Source organism: Hydra viridissima, unplaced genomic scaffold, assembly GCF_058129835.1.
Source record: "Hydra viridissima isolate aposymbiotic clone 2 unplaced genomic scaffold, HvirCarnegie_v1 scaffold_1, whole genome shotgun sequence".
Classification (NCBI taxonomy): Eukaryota; Metazoa; Cnidaria; class Hydrozoa; order Anthoathecata; family Hydridae; genus Hydra; species Hydra viridissima.
Window position 1 is genome coordinate 30,110,186 of NW_028324300.1, and position 20,812 is coordinate 30,130,997.

Below are 20,812 nucleotides of genomic sequence, written 5' to 3' on the forward strand. Positions count from 1 at the left end.
GCAAATTTTTTTTTCAGTGCAAAAAAAAATTCCTTTTTCTTCTTTGCTCAAAGCTAATTTTAGTTAAGCCTTTCCTCCTCAGTTTGTTAAATTTATGTCAGTGTATTTTATAAAAGCGGCTTGAAACATTTTAAAATTTTTAGTATTATTTAAAGCGTTCTGGCAAACGTTTTAACTATAGTCCGCAACAGCATACTGGTTCATCGAGCAAAAAGTAATGTCTAGAAATAGCGAAGTATAATGATATGATTTTTTATTATTTTTATTATTTTAAAAATTTAATTTACTCTTACTTTTTAATACTTTCGATCGACTTTAAGGAATGTCACTGTGCTCGATGATGTAAATATTTGACATTAAATAGTTTACTAAATAATCAGACAGTTCATTATTTCTAATCATTTTTATTTAACTTGATTGTTTATTAATGTTTAACAACGGAATACAAAGCTACAAGCTTCGCCGCCCCTCAGGGAATTTTTCAAGTAATTTCAATATCAGGTTTGCAAGCAAAGTATCTAACGCAGGTTGCAAAGCAAACTTCTTTTAAACTTTTAATACTTATAAAATCTTAAAATTATTTCTTTGTTTGAGTGTTTGATTTAATTATGCAACTATAGAGTCTAAAACAGAATACTAGGTAAACGCGACACACCCACTTTTTACTTTCGTAATTAAAGCTGTTTCTAAAGCAAAGACTCGAGCAACGCGTTGCTTTAAAGCTAAAGCAAAAGTTTAACTAACCTTTTTTTATTTTATTAATTTTTTTTTTTTTTTAAAGAAAAAGAAGCAATACCTTGGATTTACTTTGCTCTCCACGTTTCTTGCCTTTTTTTGATCCTCTTTTTGTCATAATAACTTAAAAACTTTGCTTAAAAAGAAAAGTCAACAGTCGTTCATGCAATGATCTAAAAACTACGATTATTCAAATTACTTTATAAACTTGTTCAAAAAATGTCACGTTTTCAACCTAATTTTCCGTTGTCTACACTTAAATTAGACTAAACATCTAAAATGCTTCGATTCGCTTCAGAGAGCGATAAAAGCTCCTTCGCAAATCCTATTAAATATATTCCATTATAGATTGTTTTGAATGTAGAGTGGTTGGAACTTAACAATGTCTTTGTTTAATAAATATAATATTATTACAATATTATGCATACTTTAATACTAAGTGTTTAATTTATGCAAATTGATAGCACAAAAGCAAGTATGTAACGAACGGTAAAATGATTATCTGATATTTTCATTAAGTAAATAATAACCACTTCATTTGTATAATCTTATCTTAGAAAGCCAAACTGATTTGATTGAACTTATTGTAAATTTTATAGAATTGATGAGGGGCGTTGTGCTGACATTCTGAACAAACTAGTTTTCGTTCCCAATCCATCAACTTTTTTGAAAAAGTAACACATTACATACACGAACAAGACATGTAAACAAGATATTCTATTGTAAACATAATTTTTTTACATTTTCTTGCCTTCTTTTTTCCTTTCGCGTGAACTAAGTTACATAACGATTAGTGTATTATAGTAACCATGGAAAACTGCGCTCTTCAACTAACAAAAGACTTCATTTTCAGTAAAAAAAAAAAAAAAAAAAAAAAAGACGTCACCCTTTATTGCGTAACAATATAAACTCTGATTAAGTAAATGTTAATTTATTTTCAGACTGAATTAAATTAATTGTTACTAAGAATAAGTTTTTCTTTTTCAAAAAAAAGTACAAACAAAGCTTTCCACAAATTAATGACAGCATATTAGTGATTAGAGAATAATGACAGGAGAAAACTTTTAACTATGAATTGTTTTTTAGTGGTGAAAATTAGGCATCGGCGTTTTGTTTTTCCGTTCGTAACAAAGAATAAAGATTAAAGTACACCCTTTTACATCAGTCGTTTGAAGAAAAAAATTGAATTTAAATTAATTTCTATATTTAGACCCGCAAAGTTATGAGATACCAGAAAAAAACTTGCGATAGCTCTTGATTTACTTCGTTTCAAGACTTTAAGGTATTGCGCAAAACTATTATTTGTTGTTTTTAAAAAATAAGTTTAGCAATTAAATCCGCTGAGCTTATTTTTCCAAAATAACAAATTTTATATAAATATAAACATGTCACAGCATAAAAACTTTTTGCTCTTTAAATCGCGTAAAGAGTTCTATTTTTAATAAAATTATGAAAATTCGTTTTTTTTTTAAAAGATACAGAAATTTGTGCGATATTCGTTTTTATTTGTTATAAACTGAAAAACTTAAAACGAGCTTTAGGATGGAATGCAAGAACCGAGCTTATGTAAAGTTCGACTAGAATTTTCAAGTTCGACTTTGTCAAGTCAGACTTCGAAAATTAGCTTGAGCAAATGCATTAACGAAACTTGAAAATTTAAAGTGCGTGCTTGAGTAAGTCAAATTTGAAAAATAATCAAGGCGTTGAATTTAGGGTATTTATCGGAAAAACTTAGCAAACAATAGTGGCAAGACATTTTTTTATGAGAAAAACCTTTTGATGAAGCAAATTCATAAAATAAAATTTGAATAAAATATGATCAAGCAGAAAATCAGTAAGATAGTTAAAAAACGAAACAGATTTGTTATGTGTTTGTCATTATAAAAATAAGTTCATCTTGGCACTTTCAGTTCCAAACCTTAATCCGTAGTTAACCAATGATCGATCATATATACCATTTTTGTGATCAAGGGAATCTCTCTTGATTTCTCCGTTTTAAGAGATTCCATTTGAAATAAAGTATATGGAAATGTCATGGAAAACACAAAAAAAAGCAGAAATATGCAGAAAAAAAGTGTCATGGTAAAATGTGATTTTCAAATCTAATCTTCGGTTTTTCTTGAATAAAAATCTAACGGAAATAGATATCAAAATAATTATTTTTCCAATATGGTAAATAGGTTATTTGTTAATAATATAAAAAAGTAGGTTTTGACTCATTACCGTTTACTCAGAAATTTCATTAAAAGGTAGGTGATACAAATTAAGAGGTTTCACAAAAGTTTAAACGATTTTATTTAGGATCAATTATTTGCTAATTAATTGATAAATCTGCTGCGAAACTTTTTTTTGCAGCGAATTTATCAATTAATTAGCAAATAATTGAGGAGTTTTTCAATCAAAAAATTTATCACAACATCATCAGGCTGCTTTTAATTCATTAAAAATCAACTTAAAATGTTGTGAATTTCAAAATCATTTCAATTGCGTGCAAATGGGTCGAAAATCAGTTTCTAGTGACATCAAATGGCAAGTTATTGGTATGGCGCGGACAAAAAATCACACAAACGTTCAAATAAGCAAAATACTTAACATTTCTGAATATTGCGTTAGAAAAACCATCAAAACCTAGGAACTTACCAAGGACGTCTCCGACATGCCGCGTACTGGGAGACCTTCCAAACTCAGCAACCGTGACAAAAATGGTATATTCAGAATGAGCAGAGAAAACCCCAGACTCAGCTACAAAAGCTAGCACAAATCTTCAACGAGTCAAAAAATAATCCAAAAGTTAGCAGAGAGCTCGTGAGACGAATATTGTCGGACAAAGGTATTGGAACGTACATAGCTGCTAAAAAACCAATTCTTTCAATCACGGATAAACGTAAACGACGAGTGTGGTCTAAAGAAAGGCTGGACTGGTCTGTAGAACAGTGGGCAAAAGTTATTTGGAGTGATGAAGCTAACTTTAAAGTTGTAAACCGCAAGGGAAGAATCTATGTCAAAAGATTTGCAGCTGAGAAATATTCAGACAGGTTTTTGCAACATCGTCGACAAGGCGGTGAGGGTTCGGTTGGCATCTGGGGATGTTTTTCTCACAAAGGTATAGGCTTCTGTGAGCTGTATGAAGACCGAATTAATCATTACACCTACAAGAACACATTGGAAACGTGTTTACTTCCATCAATCAGACACTTGTATGGCAGAAGCAAGCAATTCATCTTTCAACAAGACGGGGCTTCAGCTCATACAGCACACTCAATCAAAGAATATTTTTTGAAAAAAAAGTTCAATGTGATGCTCTGGTGCCCTAGATCACCAGATCTCAACCCAATCGAAAATATTTGGTCTTGGATCGACAATCAACTGACATACCATGAAATTCAATCAACTCAGCATTTAAAGCAACTTTTGAATGAGTACTGGCTGAAGGTACCTCGCGTGATGTGCATGAAATTAGTTGAATCAATGCATAAACGAGTTTATCTTTGCTATAAAAACAAAGGAGGACACTTTAAATATTAATTTTGCTTTTTTTTTCATTTTATGTTCGAATGTTGCAATTCGTTTAAACTTTTGTGCTTCTTATTTTTCCTATAAGATTTTTTGTAATAGTTTTTTTCTAACTAAATATTAAAATTTTTATAACATGTTCATATTCATTTTAAAGCTAATTACTTTTTCTTTAATAAATAAAAAAAATTAAGTCGATATCATTTTACAGTTTTTCTTTATTAAACAAAAACCAAATATACTTGATAAAAATTCTGCAATCGTTTAAACTTTCGTGAATAGCTGTATAAGTGTTCATGGAATTTCGTATTTTGCTATTTCCTTCAAACTTTGAAGTTTTTTTTTGAGAAAAAAAAATATATTTATCAACCATTATCTAGATTTTAGCAAATTCAAATATTCCCAGGATGCATCGGAGCAATTGATGGAAAACATGTTCCTATAATAAATCCTGGTGGAGAAAACGCAGAAATATATAAAAACAAAAAGGGATTTTTTTCTTTGAATTGTCAGGTCATTGCAGGTGCTTCAAAAGAAATTTTATCTTCTTGCGTTCAATGACCTGGAAGTGTTCATGATTCACGTGTTTTTGCTAACTCAGCTATTAAACAATTTTTTGAAGTTCGTCATCATATTCATCTTTTAGGTGATTCTGGCTATCTTCGCAAACAATATTTAATGGCGCCTTTTTCTAACACAAAAAACGAAAGTGAAATCTGATACAATTACAGCTTGAGAAGTACAAATCAGTTGAATGTTGTTTTGGTTTTGAAAAAACAATTTCCTTGCCTTAACATTCCCTCATGAACAAAATTGAAAAGTTCTCCATATCTATAATATCTTGTTTTGTGCTTCACAACATTACCCTTCTACAGAATGATCATTGGGGAGGCGATGATATACAAAATGGCATGAAGAAGATGACGCTGAAGCATTCACAAGAAATAATTTTGAAGAAACAAAGAGAAAAAAAATTGTGGACCAATTCAAAAAAAAAAAAATTTTTTATAACATTAATTTTTAATTTTTTTAATTGTATATTATAATTTAATTATAATTTAATTATATACAAATTATAAATTAATTATAGTTAATTTTTTTAACAATATTTACAAATTTTTATACTGCATATTACTTCAAAAGAATTTCATCTTATACTTAAAGTATTAATATATATCAAAAAACAATTTCGCTAAAAAAAAAATTAATAAACTAAAATATTCAAAAAAATAGAATAATTCAGTTGTTTTTTTGAAACTATTAAATGTGACCATTTTTTTTGGTGAATTTCCATTTTAATTTCATGTTCTTTTTGTTTGTATTGTTGCTTTTTCTGGAGTGAGTTTATTTTTATATCAGCTATTTCTGTTTGTTTTTGGATTAGTTCTTTATCAAGATCATGTATTTCATTACAATGCTATTTTGCATTTTTTTTTTTTATTCAGAGATATTTTGTTTAACGCTAAAATTTGTTCTTTTTCATGTGTTAATCAGGTCTGTGGAGTCGGAGTCGGAGTCGGAGTCCTGGAGTCGGAATCAGAGCTCATTTTGGCTGGAGTCGTAGTCGGAATCGGAGTCGGAAAGATTGTACCGACTCCGACTCCAGTTTTAAAAAAATCTTTCAAAGTTTCATAATTTTCATAAGGATTTTATAGGTGTTATTCATTAAAATAATTTATGTTCTATCAGTCTAAAGCACAAGTATCAAACTCTTGCCCTCCAGTTGTTACAAATCTACAAGTCCCAGGATGCTCTGAAAGCTGTAGGATATCCAGACACAATGGGAATTGTAGTTTGCAACAACTGGAGGACAAGGAATTTGACATGTGATTTTAAGGCCTTTAAAACAGTGATAAGCAATAGGGTATTTTGCTGCTTATCACTGAGAATCATAAATCACCTCCCTTGCGCTCTCCTCTACTATCCCTTAAACTAGATAACTTTATGATGCCCCAACTCCCGACTTAAATTATCTGACACTATGCAGCATATTCTTAGTAGAAAGCTAGGCCTGCCACCACCAAGCACCAAAGAGCTGCTCCACAAACAGAAAGACTGTAAGTATTCAATTAACTTTGCATTAGAAAGTCTGTAAGTATTCAATTAACTTTGCTTCTCTGAAGAGAGAGAGAGTATTAGAAAATTAGTGATTGAAGAAACTGGTAAACAAAAGAAGAACTTAATAAATCTCTCAAAGGACGCTCTTTGTTTCTTAAGAGAGTGGACGCTTTTGCAATGATTTTATTTTGAAAAAAATGAAGTAGTTACTAAGACATTGGCAGTAAAAGAAAACAAAGCTAATCACACAGCGAATTTCTCCAGGTCTTAGTAGAAAAGATTCTTAAAGAATATGAACTTAAAGAAGAACAAGTTCTTTCTGTCCAACTGACAATATTTCAAACATGATTTTGACAAATTCATAATGTTTGTAGCGACTACATAAGAGTTTTTTCCATTACAAGAGTTCAGAAAAGTTGTTTGTTCAGAATTTGTTTTCTAAGTCCAACTAGTTGGATTACTTGTATCATGGTGATGAAATAGCCAATGTTAACATTTTACGACAATAAATTTGTTGTTACAAATTGTTTACTTATGAAGGAGTCGGGAGTCGGGAGTCGGAGTCGAAGTCGGAGTCGGTCTTTGGACTTTGTTTGGTCACACCACGGTATTTAAAGTTCAAGAGAAAACCACCTTCACATTTATGATTTATACATTGATATATTACTCCATAACATAATGGTATTTTAAAATCATTTATGACATCAGGCACTAACTCTAGTGCAAATCATGAAGTCAGGTCTTTGTAGTGATTTTTCAAATATAATGGTGAAACAAATTTTCTACATTATAAGACTTTTTACTAAAATTTTATTTACATACATTATCGTTATGAAGAGACCGTTACGAAAGTAAATCAACAATTTCGATAGGTTTAAAATGGGTGAACGTTATTAAGATATTGATAACGGTCACTGTAACACTGGCGCATAGTGTTTAATTTATGCAAATTGATAGCACAATAGCAAGTATGTAATGAACGATAGAACGATAATCTGATATTTCCATTAGGTAAATGATGACCACATCATTTGTATAATCTTATCTTAGAAAGCCAACTTATTGTAACTTATTATTATTTTTTTAGAATTGATGAGGAGCGTTGTGCTGACATTCTGAACAAACAAGTTTTCAATCCATCAATTTTTTTTTTCAAAAAGTAACACATTGCATATACGAGTGAGACATTAACTCTTAAAGGACGGCGTATTTTTCTATTGCAGAAGGGTTTACATTTACATGCCTCAGACACAAACTGTGTCTATTTGATTTACAACTTTAGAACATCTTTTAGAAGTTTTATGTCTAAAACTATTTTGTTTTACTTGAAAATTAACAACAATATTTGACAATTTAAAATTTTGTTACGTTTTACATTTCCTCTGAAGACAGTTTGGGTATTTTTTAAGATTATGTATTGTAATAAATTGACCAAAAAAGTGATGACTCAGATATTGAAGATGGTATTTATTCTGATGACAATGATGAAGATGAAGAGCTAGAAAGTGATAAAGATAATCAAATTTTAGATTAAAATATGATTAAAAAAAAAAACCAAAGCATAAAAGAGCTCTATAAAATAGCATCCGTATTTTTTCTTCGTCAATGCAACGAGGTTGATTTATTGATTTGCGACTCGATGCACTCGATTTGATGAGAGAGAAACTAAGAATGAAAGGAGCTTCAAAAGAAAAATTTGTAAAATGGTTGAAGATGGAATGTCATCAAATGTCTCAGATGTTTTTTCAAACTCATTAAAAAAATTAATTAAATAACTCCTACTTTTGATTGTCAATTTTAAGTGGAATTTTTCAACCAACTTTGTGATACAAAACCTAAGTATCACAAAACTTTGTGATAGAAAAATTTATTGAGTAACAGGAGTATCACAAAGTTGGTTAAAAAATTCCACTTAAAATTGATACACTCTACATATTATGAATTTAGCTTAGCATGAGTCTACTTTTACTTAACAAGCCAAAAAAAAATTTTTTTAAATACTAAAACCTTAAAATTTTAGTAAGTAGGTTTTACTTACTAAAATTTTAAGGTTTTAATAATATTAATACTAAATTTAGAAACCAATTTTTAATATTCAATTATTTTAAAAGCTATAGAAACCTAATATTTAATCGCTATTTAAGAGCGGGAATTTTAAAAAAGTATTATTTTGTTGACTTTTTTTATTTCCTTCCCCTAAGTAGCAATTAGGCATCATGTGAGGGGGGGGGGGGAGGCGGTAAAGAGGAGGCATGTGCCCTTTTTCTCTAATTATTTTCAACAATTCAAAAACACCTTTTCTCATTTTTGATCATCTGGTAATTTTAATCTCAGGAAAATAATTATAACCAAAAAACATGCATATAATTTTGCATTTGACAAAACTGAATTTAGAAACCAATTTTAATATTCAATTGTTTTTGTTTGATGCTTTGACCGTACTGATATTACGACCGTACCGTATTGATATTAGGAACTCGCTTTAGTCTCTAGTTAAAGTTGGTTTACAATACTTATTAGTTTGTACAAGCTTCTAGAGTTCTCAACTTACAAAAACTTTAAATCTCTCAAAAAAGTTTACTCTAAAAAATTTAAAAAATTCTTTTTTATTTTCTTTTTTTGTTTAAAATGTTTCTTACAGAATTTTTGTTTTTAGAACTCCTGTCCAAAGCTCAATCCAGAAATTTTTTTTCTGGGAGGGTGGGGTAGGGGGGGCAGGGGGTAAAAAGTACTAAAGTACACAAACCTTTCTTTTTTACTCTGAAAAACAAACAACATTTAAGTTTTTATAAATATAAAAACCTAAATATGGAAGGGTTCTGCATATAAGCAATTTTTACATCAAGTTATGGGGTAGTTTTAGTCAGAGGTTTAAATTTGCAAACAAAGACTATCATAAACCAGGTACAAACTCTAACGTACGCTATAGGATTCTTTTAAGCGTGTAACCATAATTAGTGGAGAAAATTACATTGAAATATTTTAACTACAGGAGAAAATCTCATTGAAATTGTGAAGATTTATGTATTAAAACTATTAACAATTAGTTTTATTCTTATGCAGTTTTTTTTTTAACCGTCATTCTAATGCAAATATTCACCGAAAGAAATTAATTTAACTTTTTAAAAAAAAGGGAAATGAAAATCACATTTCTGTTATTTACTCTTTTGAAAACGCCTTGTATACTTTTTACATGTAGGGAGATGTAATTTTATTTGACAAAGCTTTGGGTTTGTCAAAGCTTTGGGATTGGCAACACTTTTGAAAATAAACATAGTACACTAACTTTTGAAATTCCGCAATCCACAAAAAAATAAAATAAAGGCTGTGTTGAGCCGATTTGATTGGAAAAATGTTGTACATATACTCTTTGAGTATAAACAAACGTTGGTCTTATGATTTTTATAATAATAAATTAGGGTAAGTAATGGTAGAAAATTCTTTAATATGTTTAGTTTACAAAACCGATCCAAAATTCTGGTTAAAGTACTGGTTTTCCTGGTTTGGTAGTTTGTTAAATGTAAGTTTTTTATTTCTAAGTATAATACTAAGTACTACTTATAAATTGAATTTAAGCAAATGTATATTCCCCCTGGATTATGCATTTGCTTATTTTATCTTGCATTATTAGCAATTCGTAAAAGTAGTCCGTCAAAAAACATTCTAATCTTCTTATCTGAAAAGAATATAGGGGAGCTACTTTAACTAACTCAAAAAAATAAATTTGTTCAAATTAATTTTCAAAACTACTGAGTTGAATTTCAAAATCTACTGCGTTGAAAGTTTAAACTAAGCATCGGCGTTTTGTTTTATTTTAACAACAAACAATAGTGAATAAAATATAACCTATGTCACTCACTTGAAATAAATCGAATTTAAAACAATTAATGTTTCAATATAAAAAGGTTTTTAAGATTTCAGGAAAAACTTTTCGAAACCTCAGATACCTTACATTATTTTGTTTCAACAAAATTTCCTATTTTCCCAACTCGTTCGTTTTTATTTTGTTTCAACAAAATTTCCTTTTTTCCCAACTCGTTCGTTTTTATTTTGTTTCAACAAAATTTCCTATTTTCCCAATTCGTTCGTTTTTATTTTGTTTCAACAAAATTTCCTTTTTTCCCAACTCGTTCGTTTTTATTTTTTAATAATGGAAAAAAAAAACGCCGGTGCTTAATTAAAACCTAAAAATTTAGATAATTAGTTGAACGACTTATCTTACGATAGCTTTGAACTTTTAATGAATCGTAGATTTTGTTTTGTATAAGAAACTTTTATAAGTTATTGCTAACCATTTGATAAGTCCCAATTATTAAAAATCCAATCTAAAAAAGGCTTTATCTTTAATTAACAACGTTTACTTTAAAAGAATTTTAACGGAAATGAAATAGTTTAAACCTTTTCTTTTTCATTAGGAATTAAATTCTTTGTCCTTTAGAAAACTTAAAGAAATCTTAAGGCGAGCACTAGTTCTCATTTAAGATTAGTTTTTTAAGTAACTGGGTTTAAAAGACTTATGGGTAATTCCGCATCAAATCACCCAAAATTTAGAAAATTTTGAACCATGGGTCCTCAAATTTTTTAAAAATTTCTTTGGCTGTTGCATCTTAAAAAGAAAAGTTAACACATAAAATTTCAGCTAAAAATGTTGAGCGGTTGACAAGATACTGCAATTTTAATATCGACCTGGTTTCCCAAAATGACCCGGTTTTCATAACATTCTGAAAAAACATTTTTCTTAAAAAAATAAGAAATAAAAATGGCAAAAATATGAAAATAAACATATATAATGTTTTTTTGATGCTGAATTCAATAAAAGTACTTAAAATGCTAAAATATAAAAGGAACATGCTTAAAAGTTAATGAAACAACTAGTTTCTATAAACCAACTTTGGGGCCCAATATCTCAAAACACCCCTGTCAAATTTTTTTTTTTTTTGCTGTTAATATTTTCAACTGCTTATAATCTTACTAGGCACAAAAAATCTAACTGGAAAAACAACTGAAACATATGGAACTTTAATTTCAATGATCTATTACTTTTTAAAGAAATTATTTTAAAAAACATGCAAATAGAATTCTGTAAAATATTATATTTAGTTTATAGACTCCTTAAAAAAAAAAAAAAAAGAATTTTGTTATATTTAAGGAAGTCTTAATTATATGATAACTTAGTTATTTGATCTTAACAACTGAAAAAAACATCCTGTTTTGTTTTTATATAAAAACTGAATAAGTGTGATATTGATGTGCATTTGTTTTTAAAATTTTGGTAACTACATTTTGTAAAAGTTTATATTAACTAGTTTATAAAAAGTTTAGTTATAAAACAATATTTATTGGTAAATTTTATTTAAATTTTAACAAATTAACAATTTCATATATATATATATTTCATATATATATATGTAGATTGTATATATATATAAATATATCTATAAAGAAAATAACCAATATCTATCAGTGTAAAAAAATATACAACAGAGGGATTCTGAAAAGGTTTGAATTATTTCTTTATCAAAAAATTTTTCAATCTGTCTAAATTACATATATTAATTGATGGTTGCGCAGGACAGTACAAAAGTTGTAAAATCTTTTACAATCTATGCCAACTAGAAAGTGAATTTGACCTTAAAGTTGAATGGAACTTTTTTGCCACGTCCCATGGAAAGTCACAATGCAATGGGATTGGTGGTACTGTAAAAAGGTTAACAGCACAAAAAAGTTTAAAACGACCATACAGAAACCAAATTCTCACATCAGAAGCTATGTATGAATTTTGTATTGAGAAAATCAAGGTTGTTAACTTCATTTACATAAAGGGATTGGACTTACAATTGCAACATGAAGAGCAAAAAGAAAGGTACACTGGTGTAACAACTTTACCTGGTACTGGTAGCTTTCATCAATTTATGATCTTAGAGATAACAGGGTTGGGGCAAAGAGGTGTAGTACGGACATTAATTATTCAATAATCCACAATCTTAAAAAGAAACAAGATATATTTCAACTTGATACTGTTGCTTTAGGTTGTTATGTAGCTGTAGTCTGTGTAGTAATGGATCGGCATTGTAACTAAATCCAACCTAGAAAAAGTTGATGCTAAAGTTAAATTTCTTCACCCAAATGGTCCATCAATCTGTTTTAACTGGCCTGAAAGAGACGACTACTGTTTTATTCCCAACACCAACATATTGAAAAAACTATCTGTTCCACAAGCTTGCTCCAGTTCCGGTAGAAACTATGTGTTTGAAAATACTGAAATAGAGGAAGTACAAGTAAAATGGGAACAATATTGTAAACTATTACAAACACAGTCAAAATAACTGACATCTTCAATACCTTTAAAAATCTTGTATATTTAAGTGACTGTTTAAATTACGATTAACTTATTTTTATTTTATTTACAAATATTTTTTGGGAATTTCTTGAAAAAGTAATAGATCATTGAAATTAAAGTTCCATATGTTTCAGTTGTTTTTCCAGTTAGATTTTTTGTGCCTAGTAAGATTATAAGCAGTTGAAAATATTAACAGCAAAAAAAAAAAAAATTTGACAGGGGTGTTTTGAGATATTGGGCCCCAAAGTTGGTTTATAGAAACTAGTTGTTTCATTAACTTTTAAGCATGTTCCTTTTATATTTTAGCATTTTAAGTACTTTTATTGAATTCAGCATCAAAAAAACATTATATATGTTTATTTTCGTATTTTTGCCATTTTTATTTCTTATTTTTTTAAGAAAAATGTTTTTTCAGAATGTTATGAAAACCGGGTCATTTTGGGAAACCAGGTCAATATTAAAATTGCAGTATCTTGTCAACCGCTCAACATTTTTAGCTGAAATTTTGCATGTAATATTTTTTTATAATAAGGAATAATGTGTCAAAATATAACACAAAAGGAAGACACATGGTTCAATGGACTGGGTTATTTGATGTGGAATTACCCTTATGGATAAATAATATTACCCATAAAAACTTTTGGATAAATAATATTACCCATAAAAACCTTTTAGTAATTTAAGTTTATCATTTTAATAAGAACTAAGAAAACATACGGACGGACTCTTTTAAGCAAACGTACGGATCCTTTCACCATGTTGCGGAATTCATTTGTCATAAGATTTTCTAAATTTCTTTTTTTGGGGCGCTACAACGTGGTTTTAACTGCCAGAGTTTTTTCATAAAAATATATATTCAAGTTCAAAAGTCAATATAATCTAACTAGGTAGGCAAATTAAAAAATCCAATGACAAATGAATTTTATACATATGTTGAATTACCAAACCAAATTTGGAGTTTTGATTGATTGCCATTTTTGAGAAATTGTTTTTTGAAGTTTTCGTTTTTTTCACACTTTTTAATAAAATTTCGAGGCAAGCGAGGCACTTTATATATTTTTTTGATTTTATGTTTAGTTTCATAATTATTGTTAACAAATACTTAGTTTTATTGTAAATATAACTTTGATGCTTGAAAAAAGTTTTTCATAGGCCTACCACTTTAAGGTTTTTTATTAACTGCCATAAACATGACACACTGTAGGTCTGAGGCTTCACCAAGTGAAAAAAGAAAAGTTTTTTTTTGAACCCCAGAATTTAGCAAAAAAGTATGGCATGAACATTTTTTTTTTGAAGATCTGGAGTCACTACTATAAAACTCATTCCGATCGGAATTTAAAAAATCGTAAACCCGATGAATTTCATCGGATTCAACAAAATAGGCGTAAACCCGATAATCCCAAATAGCCTCTACTATAAACATTTTTTTTCGTATCGTAAAAACTTTCCGACGAAAATATTAGCGGGTTTTTAAAAAAAACAAAAAGATATTATCAAGTTAATCAATTGTTTTTTTACATTTTGTTTTGTTTATATTATGGACAGTTGTGCAAAATTTCAACTAAATGCCACAAGAAAAACAAATTTCAAAAAAGAAATGTAAGTAAATTCAATATCCTTATCTTAAATATACATTATAGGGGAACATGGGGTAAGATGACGAAATGGGGCAAGATGAAATTATATTGTTATCTTCAAAACTCAACTAAATATGAAATCTGACTGTAGCGAAGAGGGAAGTAGATTACATCTACTAGATTTATTTATGCTTTTTTTTAAAAATATTATTTTCGGAATCAAAGATAATTATTAAAAAAGGTTTTTCCTATATTAAGGGAAAAAAAATTTATCCACTGGTATTTGATTTATTTCATCATTACATCACCAGCCAAAGGTAAGCAAGAATTTCTCATTCAGTTTGTTCAATTTGGAAGCCATACAAGTAGTATTAAGCTATGATAACTTATTTATGTAGAGTTCTGAGTCATTTTAAAGATTAAGTAGCCTAGGGGCAAGATGAACGGGGCACGATGACTCGTTTGTCCTTTCGCCAAAGTACATGTTTTACCATAAACCTGTAATGTAATAATTTTTGTGTAGCTTAGTCATTAATACATTGCTTTATTATGCATTAAAATATTTTGTTTGACATTTGCTTTACATTGTTGTGTTGGAATTTGCTATGAACTTATTAGTAGACTTTTTTTTGCACAGCCCTATATAAATATATAGTTTAATTGTTAAAAAAGTAACATAACCGTTTGTATTACATATCTTATTAACTAGAATTTATGGTATCGTGTTATTTGAGAAGGTAATGGTATAATGGAATTTACTTTTTTTAAAGCCGCCATCTTGCCCCGCATACGGGGCAAGATGATAATTTGAGGTAACTTTGGTTAATTAGTTTTTTCCATGCTGTTTTTAATTTTTATATGGGTATTTTTTGTACATATATGACATACATAATTTTATGTACATAAATACATACATAATTTTTTTCCCACTTTTTGATAAAGTTTCACTTATTGGAACAGTTATTGAATAAGATATAAGTGCTTTTCAAAACGTTCGTCATCTTGCCCCATGTTCCCCTACTTATTTCCAATTACGAATCTTTCTGTGAAAATACCACAGTCCTACGTTCATATGTTTTAGGAGTTTTAAGACGTTCTTTATCAATTTACAAGGCCAGCTAATCAATGTTTTATTAAAAGATTAAAACCATTAAATAATTATAAGTAATTTTTTCACTGTAATTTTCCTATGTTATAGACATACCACAAAGGCAATAATTATATGTCATAGAACTTCTAATTAAAAAAAATTTTTTTCTAATGCATAACAAAGACAGGCACACAGCCACAATTAAATAGTAATTTTAAAGTAGTGAAATTATTATCATGTTAAATAATTTTCATCACATTACATCAAAGTTATTCTTTATTGTTATTGTTGCCTGTTTGTGTCGACCCTATACATAATACTATTCTCACACTTAGTGCATTATATTTAATGTGCTTTAATGTTTTTTATCCAAGGGGACAGAAAAAAGATGCCTACATAGCTCGAGTGTCATTGAGTTTGTCACAAAAATTCGGCAGACTGGATTAAATAATTAAAAGATGTTTTAATGAGAAGATTTGGTGAAAAGTCACAGATGGCTCAAAAACACCAAAGGTTACCAATCTTGAAAAAAATCCCAGCAAACATTTAGTCTAAAAAAGACGTCTTAAATATGTCTTTTAGACGTATTAGACGCTTTTTATACCTCTAAAAGACATCTTTTTTAGACTCGATGTTTGCTGGGATCTGAGGCTATCTATTCTAAAGCAGTTGCAAATGGACTCCCCATTCCAAACATCTACTACCTAAGACATGTAATAATTTCTTACATTTCCAAAAGTATTCTAAACCTAGTTTAAAATTAGATTACCAAGTTTTATTCACATTAGATGTTAGTTTGGTTTGTTAGAAGCAGGATCCATTTTGACCAGACAAAATGTATTGGTCCTAAATGCAACTTATTATAAGCCCTTAAATTGAAGCCTTCGCCACTTCTACTACACTGTAAATAAAAATAAATACCTTTAAAAAGCATCAAAAAACATCCTAAAAGTTGTTATAGGAAACTAAAATTGAACAATTCGATTCCATTTATTTAAAAATTTTTTTTTGGAGAAATTAAAGTAATAATCAAGCTTGCTCTGACCAATCGAAAACTTTTTTTGTTATCTCCTGAAAAGTTTAATTCTCTTTTTAACTATTTAGAGAAAGCCAGTGGTTATCACATTCTTGATAATTTTACTTTATAAAAAGTATCGCTTTAGTATCACCTGTCTATGTTGACCCTTAGATGCCATTTACACATTTTGTAAGTTGGAAAATTTGTGTCATTTTTACTAAAATAAAAATTGCCAGGCACCAGTTTTAGTTACCTGACAATATTTTAATATAGCAAAAGTGACCTATTGCCCAAGGTGTAAATGGTTCCTAGACGGTGCAAAATACTGCAATAATGTAATATCATAATATAGGATGTAATCAATGTTGTAAAATGTTACAAACTTAAAATGTATTATTTAACTATGTAAGACTTCTGGGACAACATCAAATAAGTGACTATAAAGAAGGTGACAGATTCTAACAAAAGTAGTATGGGGAGTCAAAAGCTAATACCACTGGATGAAATTATTTTTGACATTAGACTTAGATAGTTCTATAGAATATAGTACAACTATTCTAGAATTAAATTCTGAGTTTTTACATTCAAATTCAGTGTGTTCTACTGCAATATAAAGAAATCTAGATAAAAGTATTTGTAAATGGCAAAGCAGTTTCTTTCATGATTAGTGACACTAACCTTAATAGTCTCTTCTTTTGCAAATAATATTTAATGATAACCTTGGTATTTGCTATTTGTGGAGAAATTCTTATGAAAATAGAGTTTGGTCTGAAAAAGTAAGAAATTTATTCGTGCGCAAATTCATACTTTAAATTTCTTACCCACTGTTAATTATCTGTTGTCGAGGTGGACAGTGAAAAATGAAATGCGGAACTTATTATTCTAATTTTGTCAATGAGAAATGTTGAGTTTGATTTCTGTTTTTGTTTTCAAAACAAGAAACTGTTAAAAAAAAAGCTAGCTCAAATTATCGGATTTACGATTTCCGCTACACAAAGATCGCGTAAACTTTAATTGGGTTTTTACGCTGAAATTAGCGGAAATTACGAAAAAATATGTTTATAGTAACAATCCGCATATTTAAGCGGGTTTCAGATGAAATGGTCGTGAACTCCGATCGGAATGAGTTTTATAGTAGTGACCCCTGGTTGTAACAGCATTTGTTTTATTGAACTCCTCTATTACTTTGCCAAATGGCAAAAAAGAATTGGTAATTATTTCTCCTGATTAGAATGTGCTGAAGAAAAATTTAGCCTTAGTTATGTTAAGCAAATAGAGATTTACTTGCTGTCTCACGATAAACAAGCTGATCTTTATTTTTCGGCGTATGTCCTTGGTTTCGATTCGTGAGCAAAAATCGTAACTATGGATAGCATATTCTGCTATTAATGTAATTGAATTTTTAGTCGTTATTGCAAAAACTATTTAACATTTTATTTGTGTGAATTTTTTATTTTTTATGCAGCTGTACAGGTGTGCTCACTTTGTGTTTCGGCTCTTTAATTGCTCGATCAGTAATAACTGCTCGATCAGTAATAATTGCTCGATCAGTAATAATTGCTCGATCAATCATAAGTTTGGAGTAAAAAATAAAACTTAAGTTTTATAATTTCTTTCGTTTTCATTTCTCACAGTAAGCGTTTTACTAGAAGGGAAACAACAGTTTAAAAGTTTACAAGACACGTAGTACTTTTAGTTATAAAAATCTTTTCTTTTTAAAAAGAAAGTTTTTAGAATTTCTTAGTTAATAGTGTTTTGCGTCTTTATGTCTCTATACTTGATCAGCTAAGCTGGAATCAACCAGGAAAGGACGTTTTATGTTGATCAGCTAGAATCAATTAATTTTCAAGAAAATGTGCAAGTTTTTAGAACAATGGGCAACTCTGTTTCAAAGATTTTCTCTCATTTGTCTATAACAAACTTTCACTCGACACTTAAAACGAAAAAAATTTTCAACATTCCAAAATCGAATTATTTATATTTTTATCTTTGAGATTTCTAGTTAACTTGAGTTGGAGTTTACACTACTTACAATTAATTTCTTATCGTTTTGTTCAGAGAAACATCATTCAGAAGCATTTTGGGCATGAGTTTCAAAGAAGTTAAGAGAGGTTTTTTTTAATGGGATTTGATTGCGTTTCACTATTTGTATATGTAAAGTATTAAAAAAATATATTTAAGTTAAACAGCTAAGAATATTTTTTATTACAATAAAAGAAAAGAAGGACCAGACATTAATTCTGCAAACATTAACAGGACTTTGCAAATATTGACCTGTATTTACAGACTGCATTTTACAGTGCTTTTTTAAGGCTCTGTAGATACAGAGTTACAGACCAAATAAGATCTGTAAAATTTTTCTGTGAAATATCACTGTATTTACAGGTTTACAATTTTTATAGCTTTCGCTTTTTGGAATGTTCTGTAAATAGAGTACTGAAACTTGCTAAAACAGGTCCGTAAAGTTTATAGGATTGACACCAGCATTAATTAGAATATTATATCATTATCATTTGCATTGAGATTTTATTGTTTGAGATGCTGTTAATCTAAAGTTTTAAAAGTCAACGAGTCTACCGTTACACGAACCCTACACGAAACACGAGATACATTTATGTAGATAAAATATGATTTACTACTAAGGTGGGAATCCTTTAACTTTAACTATCTGAACTAAAGACAACAAATCTTCCAAGAAACCCTTAAAACAGATATCATGCGAAATGGTGATGTAATTAAGCTCGTGTATTAAGGCTTAAAAAACAAAGAAGACGATATCAACTCTTTCCAAAAATCTCGGAACATCTACTGTTTTGAAGAATATAGTCAGCACAATGGCGATGGCATTATAAGAAGAGATCGAATCTAAATATAAAATAGAGGAATATACCTTTATTGAGGACAATAAAACAGCAAGAATGGACATTATTTTTACATTTTTTACATGATTCTTCTAAATTTATTCAGATCATTATGATAAAAACTGTTCACTATTGTAGCCATTAATTGACGAAGAAAAAAGATTCCTGAAAGTAATTTTGATGAAAACAACAAAGATGAGATTTATATTGACATCTAGGACATCGCTAACAGAAGAGCTAAGAGTTGTTTTGTTCTGGCTATTGTAGAAGACATCTGATTCATAAAACTTAAAGTAGATTCTTCTAGAGCATTTGAACTAAAAGTGTGTTAACAACATCTTTGATCTGTCTTCTCATTCTGGTAAGTATGCAGCCCTATAGTGTAAGGGTGAATACTACCAAAAAGAAGGAACTCCAATAAAATAGTTGAAACTGGAGCAAACTAATTAGATAAAAGATTTCAAAGATGTGGTTCATTCTTAACTTTTTTTTTTGACAAAAATCCTTAAACCGTAATTTATCACTTGAAATTGGAGCAAACTAATCAGATAAAATTTTAAAAAAACAATTACGAAGCTTAAAGTTAATGGGAATTGCACATAATTCCTCCACTTGTGAAAATCAATTATTAGTTTGGGATGCTATACCGAAAAAATAGGAGAAGCTATGCACAGAGCTTTCAAACTGAGTTGGGGTCGGTATGAGCAAACTATTGGGTGCATAATGCATAATTTATGCTAAAGTATTAAAATCTACCTCTACTACTTTTGGTATGGACAAACTGTAGTATGCAATATAAATATAAATATATAAAAATAACTGTAATATGCAATGTAAATGTATATAAAATATCAAACTTTGAATTGATTTCAGATTTGTTCTAAAATTGAAAATAGCTTTTCAAACCTGTTATTAGATATATAAGATTATCAAAAAATCGCGTTGTTCTGCTTTTAAAACTTTTTTCACGCAAACAACAACTTAATAATTTTTGTGAAACGGCCTTCTAATTCACTTTTTTAGGGTTCTAACGGAGGAATAAAGACAAAAAAAGTGGGTTAGACGCATTTAAACTTTTTGGCCAATAGAAACTTTATGGACATACACTCTTAACCACTTAAAAGCATTAAGCAATTAAGAAAAAGCAGTAATTAGCAAACAAACATAATATCTTGTTCTTAATTTTTTTTTTTTACATCAGAAAACATTCAGAAACTGAAACTTTTTTTTTATTCTTGTTACATATCATGTAAACTTCGATTACAAATATTTTCCATACAAAATAACAGAAAAAAAATTTCATGTTAATTTTCGTAACAAAAATAATAATTGAAATAAGATGAGACAAAACAGTGTCTGTAGCGGACCTTTGCTTATGAATAAGCAGATTGTTTCAAATAAATAAATTTCCTCAGGAATTGCGATATCGATTTTCTATTACTGTGAGAAAAGTATCAGCGTTCAACAAAAATGCCGACAAACGAAAAGGTGACGAGAGGCTAATGAACTTTGAGAAAATTCAGATAACAAAATGAAATTTGAAATAGAACAATTGTTTGATGAAAATACATGTTAGTAATCTTTAACAAAAAAAAAAAAAAAAAAAAAAAAAAAAAAAAA

General features: G+C 29.0%; 1 protein-coding gene across 1 annotated transcript in view; it reads right to left on the bottom strand.

Moving 5' to 3' along the window:
• Positions 1 to 985, bottom strand: part of LOC149894426 (uncharacterized) — a 43,058-nt gene extending 42,073 nt beyond the window's left edge. Inside the window, exon 1 of the mRNA XM_090067900.1 lies at positions 797 to 985. The gene's annotated coding sequence lies outside the window, so the exon portion shown is untranslated. The remainder of the gene's footprint in view (positions 1 to 796) is intronic.
• Positions 986 to 20,812: the final 19,827 nt, after the last annotated feature.